Raw genomic sequence first — 19,209 nt, 5'->3', positions numbered from 1 at the left:
CACTCCATCGATCTGACCCCAGGTGCACCGCTACCCAATGGACCAATTTATCGGCGCTCCGTTCTGGAGAACAATGAAATCAAGAGGCAGATTCAGGAGCTCCTACAGAAAGGTCACATCCGTCCGAGTTCATCGCCTTGTGGGAGCCCAATCGTGTTGGTACAGAAGAAGGATGGGACGTGGAGACTCTGTATTGACTATCGGGTGCTGAACAAGATCACTGTCCGTAATGGGTACCCGATCCCGCGGATTGATGACCTCCTGGACCAACTAAAGGGGGACAAATATTTCAGTAAGATCGATCTGAAGTCATGATATCACCAGGTACCAATTGAACCCTCTGATGTGTGGAAGACTGCCTTCAAATCCAAGGAGGGCCTTTTCGAATGGTTGGTTATGCCTTTCGGATTGACGAATGCTCCTACAACCTTCATGAGGCTAATGGATGACATCTTGCAGCCATTCACCAACTCCTTTGTAGTAGTATACTTGGATGACATTCTGATCTTCAGCCAGAGTTGGGAAGAGCACCTCCACCACATCCGACAGGTTCTCCAAACACTGCGGCAACACAAGCTATGTGCCAATTTGGAGAAATGCACTTTTGGCATGACCCAGGTTCAGTATCTGGGATACATCATTGATGAACAGGGGGTGCATGTCGATCTAGCCAAGATCCAAGTCATTTGGGATTGGCCATCTCCAACCACTCTAATAGAGCTCCGCAGCTTTCTAGGTCTTGCCAACTTATGCCGCAGGTTCGTGTTGGGGTTTTCTCATATTACTTGGCCCTTGAGTCAAGTCACCAAGGGAGGGGTGAAAGAAAAATTCTTTTGGTCTGAATCTCAACAGAAGGAATTCATGGAGTTGAAGGATTGCCTCTGCATGGCACCAATGCTCACGTTACCAGATTTACAACAACCATTTGAGGTCGAGATAGATGCCTCTGACTATGCTATTGGGGCAGTCCTTACTCAACATGGACATCCAGTGGCATATCACAGTGAAAGACTTTCAGAAACAGTCTGGAAGTACCCCACTTATGATAAAGAGATGTATTCCATTGTGCAGGCCTGCCGACAATGGAAGCATTACATTTTGGGGAAAGAAATAGTCATCCACACAGACCACTGACCCCTACAGTTTATACAGACCCAAGGGAAATTGCAGAATGATCGCCATCAGAAGTGGTCTACATACCTGCAACAGTTCCACTTGAATATCAAGTATAAGAAGGGTAACACCATTAATGTTGCAGATTGCCTTAGTTGACCACCGATCATGGCGTTAACCACCGTGCTCAACTCTTGTGGGCACGAGACTTCTGATTGGCCACTTCTCTACAAAAGCGACCTAGAATTCGGCCACACATACCAGACACTCTTGGAGGGTTGGCATGTTCCAGATTTTCACCTCCAGGATGACCTGTTATGCCACCTGGGTCACCTTTGTGTTCCTTCAAGCGAGTGTGCCAAGATGATTTGGGAAGCACACTACAGTCGGGCTGCTGGGCATTTTGGGGTCGAGAAAACAGTGGCAGTACTGCAAAATTATTTCTATTGGCCGAATCTTCGACAGGATGTTGGGAAGTACATCAGATCATGTACTTCCTGTGCTATTGCCAAACCGACCATTAAGAAGCACGACCTCTATACCCCGTTTCCTACCCCTAGTCGACCTTGGGAATCCATCTCCATGGATTACATGTCAGGCCTTCCTTCCCCTAAGCATGGAAATAACTGTGTTTTTGTGGTCGTCGATAGGTTCTCAAAGATGGCCATTATGGCGGCCCGCAAGAAGAATATCACAGCAGAAGCCACTGCTAAACTCTTCTTTGAATGAGTGTGGGTGCACTTTGGGATCCCACAGTCTATCATCTCAGATCGGGACAGTCTATTTCTCAGCACATTTTGGTCCAGTCTCTGGTCAATGCTGGACACCAAACTCACGAAGTCCACAGCCTTCCATCCTCAAACTGATGGCCAGACAGAGGTTGTCAATAGGATGATTGTGCACATTCTGCGCATGTATAACTCAAAGCATCCATGCACATGGGACGAGAGCCTCCCCTATGTTCAACACAACTAGAACTGAGCTCTTCACAGCTCCACTGGCCATAGCCTTTTTTAGGTGGGCTTGGGATTCCAGCCACTATGCCCCATTGATGTGGCCATGCCACTTGCAGCTACTCACATAAATTCAGCTCATGTCCAGTCCGAAACAGATAAGGCCACCAGCTTCATTGAGTGCATCCAACATATTCGCCAGTAGGTCCATGAAATTCTTGAGAAATAAAATGCCAAGTACAAGCAGCGACATGATCAACATCGGGTGCCACACAAGTTTCAAGTGGGTGACAAAGTCTGGTTGCATTTGCAAAAGGAACGCCTTACTGGAGCCTATCGAAAATTAAGACCACTCTGATATGGTCCTTACACCATTACTAAGGCTGTGGGAGACAATGCATTTAAGCTCAGCATTCCCCCATTCCTTGGCCTGCACCTAGTGTTCAATGTGGACCGCCTTCGGCCATACTTTCCACCATTGCTAGACATATCCAACATTGCAGAACAACTCAAACCCAAAGAATTAAATCCAGATTGCATGGAACAAGCTGCAACTGATCGGATCATGGACACACAGATCAAGAACACTCGCCAACAGAATATCCAACTGTATCGAGTTGTCAAAGCAGGCCAACTCCTTCAGCAGGGCAAGTGGCTCACCAGGGAACAAGTTCAACAAAAGTTTCCTCATCTCATGGAGGAACTCAACGCAATCGGGACCATTGCTTCCTAAGGGAGCAGGAATGATCCTGGTGGATATTGGTGGCCACCTGCCAAGTCCACCTGGACCCCCACCATTGTTTCTCTTAGCATTTTCAGTTTCCTTAATTGTAGCACAACTTACTATTTTTAGCATTTTTTCGGGTCCTGAACATCTGGAGCCGTTTTGAGGCCCTAAACGACGTTTTTTGGGAAATCTGGGGGTAGCATGGGTCCGTGGACCGATGTTGCCCTTCCCAAAGTGGTAGTGCTCGGATAGATCTTTCTAACGAGCTATTGTACACATCAAACAAAGATCGTATGCCAAAGTTACAACCCTAGGAAGTTGATGTACCAATTTACCCAAACGGGGCCCACAGTTTGGCGTTTCATCTCCTAGGGTTAGGTTTTGGAATGTTAAGGGTTTTCCATTGTTTCTCAACAATAAATAGGCCTTCGAGCCTCATTGTAACACAGTTCAGAGGCATGTAGCCACCACATCTCTTCTCAGAGATAAGCTACCATCGCCCTAGCTGGTGTATTTCCATTTCTGGTTGTAAGCATATTTCAATATTGTCCATTAATGAAATGAAGTATTATTTCCGCTGCATCTTTGTGTATATGTTTATCTCTATAATTTGTTGCGTTCTTGTTTAAATCTGGATCACAGTGTCGATTAATATTTGCCATCACAACTAATTACATTGATGAAGTGGAATTAGATGTGGTTCTAGTAGACATATGTGGATTTTTCTTAGGAAGTCCTTATCTTTATGATCATGATGCAATATTTTACAGGGGAGAACATAAATATCACCTTAAGAAAGATGGGGTTGAATTTATTGTCAGGGCACATCAAAACAAAATTCACTTGAATTTAGTTGTTGTTAATCACATGAAGTGATTAATAAGCTCAAATAAGAGATTTGTAATCATGTGTGTAAAGGAACAACAAAACAATCAACATGATGCTTGTTCAAGTTATGATATTCAACTTAAAGATAATTTGATCAAAGAGGTAGAAACTTTTCCAGTTCTATTTAAAGAAACCATACATCTTACTCATAAACAGGGAATACAACATGAATTATAGTTTATGCCTAAACCTCCTCTCCCTAATTTCAAAATGAATAAATTCAGTGAAAATTTGGAAATTATTAGTTACAGGTATGCAGGTTAGTATTGAGGAAAGTTAGTGTTAAATTTCTCTTATATTGTGTCACCATTTCATGTTTCAAATAGTTTGGAAGCCTCTTTTCAAGTGGAGAGGAAACCTATTTGTTTTCATATCAAAGCCTTTTCTAAAGCAGTGTCAAAGCATTTAAGGGAAACTTATGCATCAGGGGAAAATTCTAATCAATGGAAACATCATTTAATAAATGAAGAAAAATTGATTCAACAAATCAATAACTAATTCAATACTTTCAAAATCAAACTAAGCTGCAACAATTTTCACCTTACAGTTTGATGGGTTATTTGTAGCAAGTTCACTCAGTAATTAGGAACCATGAAAGTATCACAAGTCAAGTAGATGGTTTGATGTCAAAAATATCTTTGATTGTCTCTATCATTCCACAAAATAGATTTTTAATACAAGTCAATGGTATTGAACAATATCCTATAGAGACTGTTTTCAAAGATGAATATGAATCACCAACTTGGTATTTCGTGGAAAGAAATCAATTTCCATGTTCATAACAGGTTGTTTGACAATCATCACAAGATGTACATATTGCATATGGATGGAACAAGTCACCAATTCAAAATTTGCCAGGGTCAACATCATCAGGGTAATCACTTCTAGGTGATTGATTGAATGTATTGGTACATCATCAGGGCAAGGTGGAAAGTGAGGGAGTTCTACCCTCATCGAATATTTGTTTAGTCAAAATTTTGTGGTCCAAAAGCTTTGGAGAGCATTGATCCAGGAGGATCTTGTCAGATCAGCAATTCAGTTCGGTGTCGTTTAGTTTCCACAGTGTTGTATATGGTTTAGGGTGTTCAGTTGATATTGTGTTGTACTTGGTTGTCGACAAGTGTTCATTGTTAGTTCCACCAGGTTTGATCATCGACATGGGTGTGTCGTTCATTGCAGGGGGTTTGATATGGGTTCGTCGTCATATGAGGTTTGTCACAAATGTCACTTTGTGACAATTTGATGTAAGTGGTTGATGTGGTCCTCATGGTCATGATGACCTTGTTTAGGGTCTCTAACATGGTGATGATTTCTGGTTTTACAACATTATAATACACCTATTCAAAATGTTTGATCCTAAACCTAAACCCTAGAACCTATGCCTAAAGACCTAAGACCTAACACATTAGACCCTAATCCTATACCTATCAAAACCATGTATCAAATACATATACATCTAAGTCCTAAACCTATACTACATATCTATGTAATAAATCATACATAAAACCGAAGTTTAATACCCTCTCAGCTTTATGTAATAAACATAAAACAATATAAATTGTATAATGGTCCTAAACCACCAGATATAACCACACGGGCATTGTTGTCCATGTGAACAGACGTGGATGTCGGAGCCTAACTGCAGTCCCTAACCATGGGCCTTAAAATGTGTGGGTATGGAGACCATGGCAGTGGCCATGTGAATAGTCAGGTGGAGGTTACAATATCTAAACCATGGCAGAGATTGATTGGCATGAGAACAGAGCGATGTTATCCGTTGGGGTTTCTAAAATACACCATAACTAAGTCGTGGCGGAGAAGTCACAACCGTAACATGTGAACAAAGATGTTAACCGTCTGTTTTTCGAACGACAGACTGGAACCGCCAGGCTATGGCCGTGGGATATTAGCAGTGTTCACATGCGTTGTCTCCCCTCTGCCTGGTTAGCAAAACTTCCAATGGTTTTGGCTTTAATACAAATTCTATTTGTGGGTTTTGTTAAGTTTGACATTTAAAACTAATTCAACCACCATGTACCTTATCCCTAGGTGGAAAATCATGACTAGAAGAAGACTTTTTGTAACCCAAATTAGAAAAAATGCATTCTTAAACTCAGTGGAGGGAGTTCAAATGCACCTGGTGGGTTTTAAAAGGCAGTTTTCTCATTGAAGTGGGAAGAGAGTGGTTTTGAAGTTTTGTATGCAGATTCTGGAGGTTAGAGGTTGTTTTGTTTTTAGTGTAATAGGAGCACCAGGAGTTGGAATTGGGAACCATGACAGGCGTTGGAAAGCAGGTTCAGAGAGATTCCTTATGACAGTGATCAGAAGTGCCTGCATGCACATTTAGTCTGGTTAATTCTCTGTGTAATATACCTCCTTGGTTTCAATCCTAATAAAGTGGTCGTCCATCTTGAAAGAGGACCCAAAGATGTAGTCCATCAGGGACGAACTCCATAATAAATCTTACTGTTTGGTATCGCTGTATATTTTTTGTTTTCATTGCTATTTTACATCTTACTTATGTTTTATCAGCTATTGTAAAGTCTTTCTTCTCCAACAATTCTGTCTGTTTCTGCACTTTCAGTTAACATTCAATTCATTAATGGCATAATCAATTCTACTCCAGTTTTAACTGATGATTATTTCAGGTCACTTGGATAGTACTGTAACGCGCCTTGGCTTCTCCACTGCATGGAGCTAGTACATCTAAATGGAGGAGCAGGCGGATGTGGTTGTAACATTTCATTGATGGGGCTAGCAGGTTTATGTGGATGTATTGTATGATTGGAACTTACACTTATTTATATAATAAGAGAAAACACATTTTCATGCATATGTTGTTATCGTAGTTGGAATGTTCTATTTTCCTTAATGATATATGTTTTTTAACTTAAGTATTTGTGTATGAACTGATTTGTATGCAATTATAAGAATCCTATTGCAAATGTGTTTCTAGTTTAACCATCACTTTGGATTGTCTACTGCTTTGATTTCCAGCTTGTGACGCATCTTCACTCGTGTGTTCCCTTCTCAACTGAGTACTAATACAGGTTTTCAAGGGGCACACTCATCTCATCCCCTTTGCGTTAGAACCTTTCATGCACCTTCCCTAACTAACTACAGTAGTCACACCCTTGCTACTAACAGAGCTATCTTACTTGCCTCTATGCGACATCGCAGTGAAGGCATTACCTTACGACCCACTGCTAGGACGACTACACCAAATGGTTTGATGTTTAATTGAGAATTCTTACTGGGGAGATCCCCTTGACATATTGGCAAGTCCAACATCGTCAACAGTTAGATGGATCACTTGGAAATCACAAAGAAATTCTCATGGAAAAACGATTTGCATACAAATAAGGTGTCAGTTATGAAGAGACCTTTGGCCCCACAACCAAATGGGCAACCATCCAAAATCTCTTTTCCTTGGTAGTGCAAAATGGATGGAAAATTTAGCAAATGGATGTGAAGATTACTTTCTTGAATGGAGACTTGAAATAAAATGTCTTCATGTCTTATCCATAAGGTTTTTTTGTGAAGGGAAAAGAACAATAAGCATGCAAACTCATCAAATCCTTACATGTTATAAAACAACCATCATGAGCGTGGTATGAAAAATAGATTGAGCGTCTTCCAAAATTAAACTTGAAACACTTTATTTTTGATGATGCAACTCTTTTTGTCGAGAAATTTGAAAAAGAGTTTCCTATATTTTGGTATATGTTTATGATCTATTGATAACAAGGAACAATGAAACTATAATACATCCATAAAGAAAGAGTTATGTTGGTTGAATTAATTATCCTTTAATAAAATAAATTGATTTCACACACCTAAATTTTCAACTAGGGTAGGTATTTTTATTTCAAGGTTATTCAAGACAATATATGTTGGAAAAAAACTAATAACTAGCATTAAGAAATACCTAATTCTTTACAAAATTCTTCTATAATATCATGGTACTGAATTAAACCAAATTTTTCTATAACTCATCACTCTTGCAAAACAAATGCATCAATTTCGAACCCTTATAAATATAGAACTCTCCATATAGTACTAGAAATTAAATCACACTTGCAAACTAAAATGTTAATAATTTATTCTAGATACTTTTGCAAGAAAAGGAAATAGCACTCCTAGGACTCAATTGCAACCACACAACGATCAATCCAATCATAATCAACCCATTGATAACCGATGTAACACAATATAAGAGATAATAATAACAAACTAACATTTTGTTTTAGCAGTAATTCATGAGTAGTAGCACACGATAAGGAATGATCAATCTAGTAATTATGTTGTCACACAAGCAATCTATATTAGATATTTCTCAAGCTAGTTGAATTAATAGTAACTGCAATGTATTGTCAAGAATCTATAACAATGATAACTTAAACTACAACAAGAACTTAACATATCCTATGACTAAACTAAAATGTAACTACTATGGTACCTAAACAACATAAAAAACCCTACTAAATAGGAGGGCCCTTCCTCCTTGGTGGGGATATGGTGATTCACAATTCATAGGATAGCATAGAAAACCACAAGTAGAACAAAAACCCATAAAATTTTGTATTAAATTCTGAGAAATTACAAGATGCACAATTCTCAACAATGATGGTGCCACCCTTGCATGAGGCAAAGGGTTTCTGTCCTTATAAACTTTCACTCTATCTAATCTTGGTGCTAAAGTCAACTATGCGAATCTCTTGATTCTTAGGTTGTTAAACTAAGAATCTTGTCTGAAAAATTACAATATTTTACTAAAAGTAAAAGTAATGTTGTAACAATATCTAATTTTAGTGAGAGACCAAAATGGGGAATTGTAACTGTCATAATTGAGTTGGTTGAATTGTCAAAAGTAGTCCAATCCTTGTTGGCACAGTGGTGTCAATTGACTTGGCTAAGTAGTAGTTCCCATATTAACTCCAAAAAATGACACCAAGGAAATAAAGTGTTCATAAACATGAAACAAAGTAGTAGTATCATAATAAAAATAGAGCCTGACATGGTGTGACAATGTTGTTAAATCTTTGAGAAGCAACATTGCATTACTAGGGAAAAGGAGATTAGAAGCATCCCAACAAGTCGGGGCATCCTAAAAACATCCTTTTGTTGTGGGGAAAAATGCCTATGTAGGACGATCCTATCCACCTAAGGCGTGACAGTGCCTTAGCAACAAACAGAAACAACTATTCTAGTATTCTTCCTTTATGAATTAAGAATGAAGAGAGATGGATGGACTAACCGGTGTCTTCCTTTTGTCCCTCGATCCGGTTTCTCTTCTCTTTGAGAATTCCCAGCTACTTGCCTTCTCGCTCACCCAGCTTCAACAGGTTCCTGCAAGATCACAAGAAGGGAACTCTACACAAAGACATAGATTCATATTCATAACTAGTTCAGGATTAGAAATAAACTAAACATACTAATGCAATCATACATCAAAGACACATCAGTATATAGGAGAAACCAAGATAGCTTTATTGATGAAATAACAAGGTTCAGGAGGAGATACAACCAAGAGAGTTCCAATCCAGCATCTACCTCTGAGCGAATGAAATTCCTATCTTCACCTCCCTTCAAAGCATTAAGCACCCAATGATTCCAATCTCAAACCAACAGCAATTCTTTGCAATAAAAAAATTCCAGCCTCCAGATCTCATGGAGAAGAGATCCATATATAGATGTTTGGAGTGGGGATGAGTCAGCTTGTGATCTGACTAGTGTCCTCTCTCTCTGTCAGTTCTTACTTCCACTTGGAGACTAAGAGCCTCTTACTCATCACTTAGTCGAACTCAACAAGGCAAGTGTCATGGAGGAAGATTCTGGAAGCTTCCACAGTCTTGACACCTCTCACAAGAGGCCCTGACATTTGTCATTTCCTGCTCAGCGCACCCTGGTAGTGCTCCCACCTGCGTTGCAATGCAACTAGCCAGTGTAGCCTCTGAATTTCAACGCAGGCAGCTAGTGGAGCTTTTGAATTGATCTTGAATTGATTTGTTTTTGAGCAGTTTCTGGTGGAGAACTTCTGTGAATTGCTGTGGTTTGTTAGCCTTGTTCCTCTAGGGGTAGGAACAACATGTTTAGGGACTTTGGATCCCTTGGATTATGGAAATTTCATGCTTATAGCTGTAAGGCACAAAAATGTCTATAACAGTTGCCCCCTAAAGTATGAGCCCGTTTATCGGGTGAAATGCTTTATTAGGAGGATCCGAAGTTCTTTCATTGCTGGGAGGAGACCTGTAATACAATACAATACAATACATTATTTTCATACTTTTTTTTATGATCTAGCCAAGGCGGGCATTCCCATGCTCAGCTTTATAAATTCATTTTCATGTACATATAACAGACAATCGTCTGATGATAGACTGATGATTCTGAAAGAGCCATCATCCTTTTGGTAGGATGATTATCTGTGCTGCAAAGTTGTACATTTCCATGTCTTTATTTTCTGAATATATATCGCAGCCCGGATGGATGAAACTAGATCCGGGGTCTTCAATCTCGTCCGATCTTCACTCTAAGTACAAGTCGATCCATGTGATAATTGTTCTGAAGTCGAACATGGGAAGACATCGCTTGATTACCAGTCAATGATGTAAACTGTTAACAAGCGCGAGAGGAATCACTGATAATGATGATGACCCTCAAGGTACTACAGTACAATTCACATGGTGTGAATAGAGGACTTGGCGTCGAACACCACGCAAAATCTTTCGGTCGAAGGTCATTGATGTATACCTGTCGCCGGAAGTGAGAAACTTGCCATTGAGGCATGCAAGCTTCAAGGTACTGAAGGGGGTGTTCCTAGATCAACTTCTTGGATAATGAGCTGATGTCGACAAGAAGCGATCCGTCAAAGGAGGGCCTTAATGAATCCCACATCAATGACACGGAACGGAGCTAATGATTTTGATGGAGGTGAAAACGATCTGATGTCATATGATTCAGGGTGGCGGTCATGAAAGAGTATAATGTATGGTAGTGGATGGGACACAGGTGACTTCTCTGAACGACTTTTCTTGAACATATGGTGACACTGATGCGATGGATTGGTAGCATTACCCCAAGTATGGATGTTATGGCGAGACCATGGTGATGTGACCAGTGAATGAAACAACCCAACCCGATTATGGTACGAAGGAAAAGTGTCATGTTCAAGAGTGACTTGCTACCATCAAAATTTTCTTGAGTTTCTCCCAATTTTTCCCCAGTCATTGCTGACCAGTACCTCTTTATTTTTGTCAAGCTTGAGGAGGATAACATATTCTTGTTCTATAACTTGCCCTTCAGGCAAGCCCATCGCTATGTTTTAACGAGCCTAGCAATAGTGAAACTCGTTCTCGTCTAAAGACAAGTTTGTCGCTATTTCATGCATTTAACGAGTCTAACGACAAATATAACTCGGTCCTTTTCATTTTTAGAGAGTCTGAAAAGGTACATAAAGTTAACTCCAAAAGTCCTTTTTCGTCATCTAATCCCTTAAGTCCGAAAAAGTATAAAACAATACAGAAGGGATGGATTTTCGATATCTTTAACGAGCCGAATAAAACAAGCACTCGATATTTTTGTGCAATAATCCCTCAGGTCCAAAAAGATTAAAATCTAGAGGAGGGATAGCTCTTCCAGTCACTTTATCGAGCTGGAAGGCCAAAACTCGGCAATCTTTTCATATTTCACGAGTCAGATGAAAAGAGCTTAAAGAAGACTCGTCTTTTGAGGAACGAGTGATAAAAAGGGTAGTAGCTGATTCCAGGGAAGGATTGGAATTTCCAATCACGGCAGTGTCACAAGGATGGCTAGTGAAATCACTCTTCGCAACTGTTCCTCAAAATGGGTAAACAATCAATATGGAGGTGAATGATCGGCTAATGGAAAAGTGGAGGTGGTGGGCAAACACGACCAAGGATTTAATGGTTGATGTCGCTACATTCACGGTGGTTATTTACCGGAATAGTTCATTTTTTAACGAGCTTAACCGCGGGTGGAAACATTTGCTCGGTCTTATGTTTATTTTTTAACGATCATGAACTATGCGCTAAAACTACTCGGATCTTGTGTTTATTTTTTAACGAGCATGAACTGTATGCTAAAACTGCTCGATTAATCCAGTCATATGATAAGAATGTCTCATTGAAGATGCTATTTTTTATGGAGCTTAGATCTTACAAAGCTTTGCTCCGGATCCTTTCGTTATGCAAGTTCGGAAATGACTAATCCTACGAGTTTAAAGGGTTAGACCTACAGGTTTAAAGGGAGGACCTAAAAATTTAAAAAATAAATAGCCACCCTTGCTTGCACTCCAAAAGGTTTGCATGCCCCCAGATATAAAACAGAGTTTCAAGGTTACCTCTACTTCACTTCCGCCAAAACAATTGTTTTACCGAGAGAGTCCTACCTCTTTCAGGCTACCCAAAGATTGTTCTGTTAATCTTTCAAACAAAACACTTCTTCGGCGGTGTCTACCGAGATAGAAAAAGGTGAATGACCTCAGTGCCAAACACGTAGCTTTGACAAGAGAATATTATTCTAGAATAACCCCTCTTCCTAGACGGACGGGGTACAGACTAGTCATATTCTCCCGCGGAAACCTACCCTATACCCAAGGTTTTCCTGCCGAAGAAGACCAGGACGCATGCCCCCTGGTTTCCAGTCATATCCTCCCGGATTACTCGCGCTCATCAGGAGGACAAACCATGGGTTGAGACATTTCTTGAGTGAAGAGACCATTTAGGGATGGTATATGACTATTTGCGATGCGTGATCCGGGTAATGAAAGTTGGTGCACGAGCTTGACGATTCTTCCTTCATGCGGAAAACACATTACTCTAGAGAGTGAGTAGACGATGGCTCCCATGCAATATATATAGTCTCATCCAAGGAGTAGGTTATAATCCAAGGGTCCTTAAACGACCATCACGTTCATTTGAACGGTCTTCCCTTTCAATGTGATTGGCACATTGGGAAGAATCCCTAAAGGTCGACTGGTTCCTTTATCGAAGCCTGTCAGATTTCTCATTTCAGGCAAAAGCGCTGGCGAACCAAGCGCTTTCCAAGGAATAGAGGAAAGGATACTCACAGATGCCCCCTCATCAATGATGGTGCCAGCCATTACCATTCTGTATATTTGAACGATAATTCTGAATGGTATGCTTGCTGGCAACCGGGGTCTTCCTAGTTCGTTCCAGTCGAAGGATACAACTAGGTTGCTTGGTGGTGGGACCGAATAGATGGCCGGGTATGACTCCGACGAAGTTCCTTCCTGCGATAAAGGAATGGGCAAATTTCCCCCTTGTTCGTCGGAGTCTGTGTTGATTAAGAGAATTTGGACGGTGTCGTCTTTATTCTCCTCTGTGATGGTATCATTCGAATATAGAGCCTCTGAAGGCAAAACCGGGTCAACTGCCGCCTCAACCTTTTGACTTTCGTCAGGTATGGATTCAGATGGTTCATCCTCAATGATAGGTGCTTCGGCTGACTACCTGAGCGGGCCAGCCGGGTTCTCAACTGGTGAAGGACTTGGCAGGAGTTTTTGATATCCAGGAGGAAGTTGCACTGGTAAAACCGGGCGATCTTCCAAAACTCTTTTAGCCTCATCTAAGAAGGGACAACGGTGGATGGCATGGTCGCCTTCACACAGTTTGCAGGGAAATCTAGCTTTCCCTCTTTGTCCTGTGGCTTCACTTTCACTAGTTGACAGTGTGCTGTCAACATGGCTATCAGAGGTTGACGCCACCGAATTGTGCAAGCGGGGAGACCAGTCCCTTAGTATCCGAGGGATGCAAGGACAATCTCTGTGAAAGTGGTCTCCCTTGCATATGACACATGGTGATTTAGGCCTGGTCAGTGCAGTGTGTGGATTTTCATTAGTAGCCATTCACTTGCCCCCAGTCGCTTTTGGCTCCTTCTTTTTCTTTTCTTTCTTCTTCTTTTCCTTCTTCTCCTTAGGAGCTTGGCTTTTGGCTTGGCCAGCTCCATCATGCGAAGAGGAAGGAGGAGAGGAAGAATTATAGGAAGTGGAAGGCTGGTGGGCAGCTCTGGACTGGTCTAACTGCTGATTCGATTGTTCAGGAGTAGTGGTGTTTTGAACAACATTAGTTGAGAAGAGCCAGACAGGCAAGCCTATTGTCAGTCCTGGAAGCGACAATGTGGCCATATGGGGTGCTCCAACATCTCCCCAAGAGGAGAAGGGACTAGGATTTCCACCAAGGGGAATTCCTTGGTTGGAGGGCTCCATTTTCTCAACTGAAAGATCAACGCGGGAATAAGGGTGATTTATTATTCCGTTTAAAATAAGTTTTAATGACGCTTTAGACACAACTTGTTTTTTCAATTTTAAAGAGTCGAGAAAAAACAAAAGATGACTCTAGTCGCCTTCGATGTTTTAACGAGCCCGAAGTGACAAATGCTCGGATGGAATTTTTCCGTTATAGAGTCTGAAAAAGGCCAAAAGGAACTGCTCTAGAGATCTAGGTAGAGGGTGTGCCAAACCAATCACAAAACTGCAGAATACGTTTTACGGTACGACAGTCAATCTTCCCGAATGCTGTGTTTGGTGCATTGCGATCAGTAGGGCGATCGACACGGCTTCCTAAGGATAAAGGTTTTAAGCCTATAGGGGTCTCCCAATATATACGCGACGGTACATGGGAGCACTATCCGTACTGGCACTTTTGGTCCCTTAGGAGGAATCACCCACCCATCAGCGAGGCCAACAGATACCAGGTTTTACGACGCCGGAACACGTCTCTAGCCTAGACCTCTATGTTGTGCATTATGTTACAAAGCGTTATTAAGTTCATTCAGTTTATTTTATGTTGATCTTTCTTACAAGTTTTCCTTTTGAGGTTCACCACGAGATGTATAGACAACTTCCTAAATGCAATCTAAAAGATGATAAGAAAATTTTATCTCTTTTTCAACAATGAAAATCCTAGCTACAAAGGGAAAAGAAAGACACCATCTTTTCTTAGAGAGCAATCAGCACACTCTAAATGCACTTTCCCTAAATCAATCATGCAAAATATCAAGATGCAAATGCACAATGCAAGTGTTTGTTTTCCGCTTTCTTAATATTCATACCTAAAAAGAAAGCTTTTTGCACAACTTTGAATTTGCTTTTAAATGACAAATACAAACAAGTTTACTTTTTCGAAATCAGAAAGGGTAGAAGAGATTACACATTTAACGATTTTCGAAATGAATACTTGTTTTGACACTCAAAAGAGACAAACTCAAACCAAAAGCAAAAATGAATGTATAACCAACTGTAAACAGCCAATGAACTCTCTCCTAAGATCACAATCAACAGATCTGAATCAAGGGCTACAGGATGACTATTTCACTCTTGCAAAGGGAAACTGTAAATGATGCCACAAACACATAAAAACACTCACAGTATTTTGTACAAAAGGAGGCGAAATTTAAGCAGAGAAAAGGGGCTATCAGACAGGTACCTATGCTGGTTACAGGCTGCAAAATAGAGATCAAAACAAGGCAAAACAGAGCAGAGAACCCCAGCTGCATAAGGCCTAACTGGATCAGCGCACCTGTATAACAGGGAAACTGAATTTCAACGCAGGTAGCCTTCACGGGAACTGCGTTGAAATGCAGAATCTCTTCACAGAGCCTGCGCTGAAGGAGAAACGAGAGTTCCTCACTGGGTTCTGGGTCACGGTTTGCTATTTAATCTACAGTTTCAGGCCAAATCAAAGCAACAAGCAAGGTACAATCAAAGGGATGCTTTGAAGGAGGACTAAGATCTATCACAAAGGATCATCAAATCATTTGTGAGTCCATTGTTCAGATCATAGACAAATCTAGTGATTGGATCAAAGCAGCAGCTGTCTACTTTGCATCTGAGAATAGCAGATGCAGTTCGATTGTTGCTGTTGAGTCTATGAAACAAACAATGATAGAAACACAAATAAAATGACTAAACAGATCTCCCCAGCGGAGTCGCCAATTTGTTGTGGGGAAAAATGCCTATGCAGGACGATCCTATCCACCTAAGGTGTGATAGTGCCTTAGCAACAAACAAAAACAACTATTCTAGTATTCTTCCTTTATGAATTAAGAATGAAGAGAGATGGATGGACTAAGCGGTGTCTTCCGTTTGTCCCTCGATCCGGTTTCTCTTCTCTTTGAGAATTCCCAGCTACTTTCCTTCTCGCTCACCCAGCTTCAACAGGTTCCTGCAAGATCACAAGAAGGGAACTCTACACAAAGACATAGATTCATATTCATAACTAGTTCAGGATTAGAAATAAACTAAACATACTAATGCAATCATACATCAAAGACACATCAGTATATAGGAGAAACCAAGATAGATTTATTGATGAAATAACAAGGTTCAGGAGGAGATACAACCAAGAGAGTTCCAATCCAGCATCTACCTCCCAGCGAATGAAATTCCTATCTTCACCTCCCTTCAAAGCATTAAGCACCCAATGATTCCAATCTGAAACCAACAACAATTCTTTGCAATAACAAAATTCCAGCCTCCAGATCTCATGGAGAAGAGATCCATATATAGATGTTTGGAGTGAGGATGATTCAACTTGTGATCTGACTAGTGTCCTCTCTCTCTGTCAGTTCTTACTTCCACTTGGAGACTAAGAGCCTCTTACTCATCACTTAGTCAAACTCAGCAAGGCAAGTGTCATGGAGGAAGATTCTGGAAGCTTCCACAGTCTTGACACCTCTCACAAGAGACCCTGAAATTTGTCATTTCCCGCTCAGCGCACCCTGGTAGTGCTTCCACCTGCGTTGCAATGCAACTAGCCAGTGTAGCCTCTGCATTTCAACGCAGGCAGCTAGTGGAGCTTCTGAATTGATCCTGAATTGATTTGTTTTTGAGCAGTTTCTGGTGGAGAACTTTTGTGAATTGCTGTGGTTTGTTAGCCTTGTTCCTCTAGGGGTAGGAACAACATGTTTAGGGACTTTGGATCCCTTGGATTATGGACATTTCATGCTTATAGCTGTAAGGCACAAAAATTTCTATAACACCTTTGTATCACTTTTTTTGCAAAAATACACAAAAATAGTTAACCTCTCATCAATATACAAGTGAAATCATATAAGTTAAGGTGACATGAAAGGATAACATACATTGGTCACGAAGGTAATTAATGTAATAAAAAGATGTAGTTGCAAGGGTTAAAGTGGTAAAAAAGGTAGGGAAATGACGGTGACACATATTCCAATCCCAAGAACCAACATATTCCCCCAAATAAATCAATTATAGGTCCTCGCACACATCCCTCAGTTAACCTTGAATGCATGTTGTGAATGCAACTTAGTAAAAATTATAGGCTTTTTTGTATCCTTAGAAATAGGTCTATATCTCTAAAAAGAAATTAAGTTCAATCACCAAGTCTCTTTCTCTCCTATCTTCAATTGAAAATAATGTTGATACTTTAGTGTTAGAAGCCAAATCAAAGTAATTCTAAACTTCAACCCAAGCCAATTGGGCCCACATTATCTAATAGAATTAATGTACACATGTATCCTTTAAAGAGCATGCATAAAGTTTGTGAAACAATATGGATATTCATCCTTATTCTTTTTCTCACACACTTCACATCTTATCTTGCTACCCTCTAATGCAACCTATCTCAATTTCTTAATATTCCTAGAATAGTGGGGGAATTGTTTTATACATACCCCAATTTTGTTAGTCGTTCTGTTTGAAGATCACATAAAATTGCCATATGTTCTCATTTTGTTGTATATTTAGTAATATCCATATAGCCCTAAAAAATAATCAAGTCCGACCATAAAGTATCTTCCTCTCGTATTTTCAAATGAAAATAATGTTGATACTTTATTTGGAAGCTAAATAAAAGGAAATCTAAATTTCAACTCAGGCCACGACAACACTGATTGCACGTGGAAATCAATACTAACCCATGTAGAGATTTATGGACTAATCAATGTGGATAGGAACATTCCTAAAAGTGATCAAAGGTTGGTCTATTCCACCCCTCTACAACAAGTAAAACCTAACAAATAGGGATTGACCCTTGTCCTTTGACCTATAGGTTAAACCAAAATCCCTCCCTTATTATCTATTCTTGGGCCTTAACTAGCCCAACCCCAACTTGGGCATTCAACCAGACTCCCAACCCCCAACCAATGGGTTCCACCAAAGTCTCATCCTACACACCTTGGGTTAGATGCAACTTTTCCTGAGGTCTGACCTTTTTTCAAATGACCTTTTGACCTTCGACTTGATGGGTCATACAGGGGATTTCAAGCCAGTTTTACAAGATTTTTACAATTAGAAAATATGACAAGTTACTTCTTTGTTACACATGCACTGCAACCTATGGATAACTCACCAATTATTCATATCTGCTCCAAAGATCATGTTTGACATTTGATGGTGTATGGGTGGTTGTGTCAGTGTTGGCATTGATGTTAAAAAATGGTTAGCATGATGATTGGGTGTTTGGGAGGAATCACATGGTTGTTGGAGTGCTTTATAGAAAATAATCACAGTAGTAGGATTACTAAAGAAGCTATACAATTTTGATTACAATGATGGACTGGATGGAATTCCATGGTATCTACAGGTCTTAGGTAGAGAATCATCCTGGTAGTAGGATTATCGAAGAATCCATAAAATGATCACCATGGTGGTTGAGAGTTCATTTGTCCAAGGAAAAACTTGTAGAAGAGTCAAGGAGAAGAGATGTTTGAATCCATCTCATAGGCGGAAAATGGACTCAAAGCCTACATCAGACTTTATCCAATCAAAGTGCTCTGGAAGAGTTTTCTAATGATATATAAAAGTTCAAAAATGGATTCTTCGGTCAAAATATATGGTTTGCTGAAGTTTAGGGATTTGAAGCCTTAGGAAGGAAGGAATATCAGGCATATTAGATATGTGGATATTGAAGGTCATCACATCGGCATATCAGAGAGTAGAATATCAGAGATTAGGTTATTGAACTATTGGATATTGGAAGCTCAAATATCAGGACAATGACAGATCAGATACCAGAACATCAAAGAATTGGAGCAGGTGGAATATCGGAGGATCGAGACATCGGGATGTCAGAACCTCTTAAATTGGGTATTCTAAGAAGTTACGATATCCACCAGTTTCGATAGTACTAAAAGCGTCGAGGAATGTCGAAGAAGATTAAAAAATAATCTAGTTGTAAAACCAAGGGTTAACGGGCCCTCTTCTCTCTCCTCTAGTAGGACACGTGGTAGCATAATATTGGATCTGACAAGCTACAACGTCCTCTAACTTTAGCATGACATTGCAGTATGATAGGGCACATGGTAGGCTAATTCAATGATATTGAATGCCCTAATGTGCCAGATCTATGTGACATGTGTCATTGCTATAAGATGCCACATGGAGTGATGATGTCATATCGAAGGTTGGCATATCGGAGGATTAAGACCTCATAACTTTGGAACCTGGAAAATTTATGATGGAGGGGTTTCCGATATTGTGTTGGCTCTTAGTCACAAAAATCCAAAGAACGAAGGGCACAT

The sequence above is a fragment of the Pinus tabuliformis genome, chromosome 1_2, assembly GCF_031772625.1.
Source record: "Pinus tabuliformis cultivar Carrire ecotype Pingquan chromosome 1_2, CPIR1, whole genome shotgun sequence".
NCBI classification, from domain to species: domain Eukaryota; kingdom Viridiplantae; phylum Streptophyta; class Pinopsida; order Pinales; family Pinaceae; genus Pinus; species Pinus tabuliformis.
The sequence above is the reverse complement of the archived record's forward strand: the minus strand, read 5'-3'. Positions refer to the sequence as shown.